Source organism: Chroicocephalus ridibundus, unplaced genomic scaffold, assembly GCF_963924245.1.
Source record: "Chroicocephalus ridibundus unplaced genomic scaffold, bChrRid1.1 SCAFFOLD_501, whole genome shotgun sequence".
NCBI lineage: Eukaryota > Metazoa > Chordata > Aves > Charadriiformes > Laridae > Chroicocephalus > Chroicocephalus ridibundus.
Genome location: NW_026961631.1, coordinates 28,864 through 30,000, shown reverse-complemented (window position 1 = coordinate 30,000; position 1,137 = coordinate 28,864).

Sequence of the window (1,137 nt, the reverse complement as noted above, 5' to 3'; positions counted from 1 at the left end):
CCACGGTCCTGGGACAGCCGACAGCCGCGCGCGTGCCAGCCGCTCACCCGGGGGTGGGCAACCAGACACGGGGGCCCTGCGTGCGAGTGAGAGGGACGCGTCTGGTGGAGGGGTGCTACGGGACCTGAACACCGGCGTTTGACGGCCGGCCCGCCCCGCAGCCCCTCCGACGCGCCCCGGGTATGCCAAAACGATCGGTGATAGAGAAAAGCGAGAGAATCGAGGGGGAGCAAAGAGCGCTCCCGAGGCCCCACGGCCACGGTCCTGGGACAGCCGACAGCCGCGCGCGCCAGCCGCCACCCGGGGGTGGGCGGCCAGACAGACGCGGGGCCCTGCGTGCGAGCGAGGAGGCGACGTCTGCGAGAGGTCCGGCGTGGAGCCTCCGCGGCGCGCCCCTGGGTGAACGCCTCAGCGGGCGCTGGCTGCGGGTGTGGATCAGGCAAAATGCGGGGGGGAGCGGGAGGCTGCCGCCGTCCACCCGCTCGCGAGCACGGTTCCCTGGGGACTGAGCACGAGAGGACCGGGGGAAAGCCGCGGCAGGCTTGTCTCCCCCCGGTCTTCCGGCATTCGAAAGTGCCGGTGACCGCCGCCGGCCACCGCTCTTCGCCCTGCCCAGCGGGGAGACGCCTACCCCGGAGCAACAAATTTCGTTCGGTAAATGCACGGATGTCTGCCAGGAAAGTAGCCAGAGGTGCCGCCCCTCACCTCTGCTTTCAGCGGGAAGTCAGCCCGCAGGATGCGCCTTGGCGCTGGAAGCCCTTAGGAGCCGAGTAAGTACTCCCTCCCATATACGGAAAATCACGTCTCTACCCCCGGACGGCCTCAAGAGCGCTGGCACTGCCCACCGGGGAGGCGCGCCAAAGACGCCGCCTCTTACGATGACACAACTGGAGGTAACGAAAAACAGCGACCCCTTCGGCGGCTGGAAGTGCGTGCTGCGGACACCAGGTCTACCTGGCCACTCCGGCACAAAGTACCGCCGGAGCCGGGTAGACCTGACAGCCGACCCGGTCCCCGGAGCGAGGTAGACCTGACAGCCGACCCGGTCCCCGGAGCCGGGTAGACCTGACAGCCGATCCGGTCCCCGGAGCCGGGTAGACCTGACAGCCGACCCGGTCCCCGGAGCGAGGTAGACCT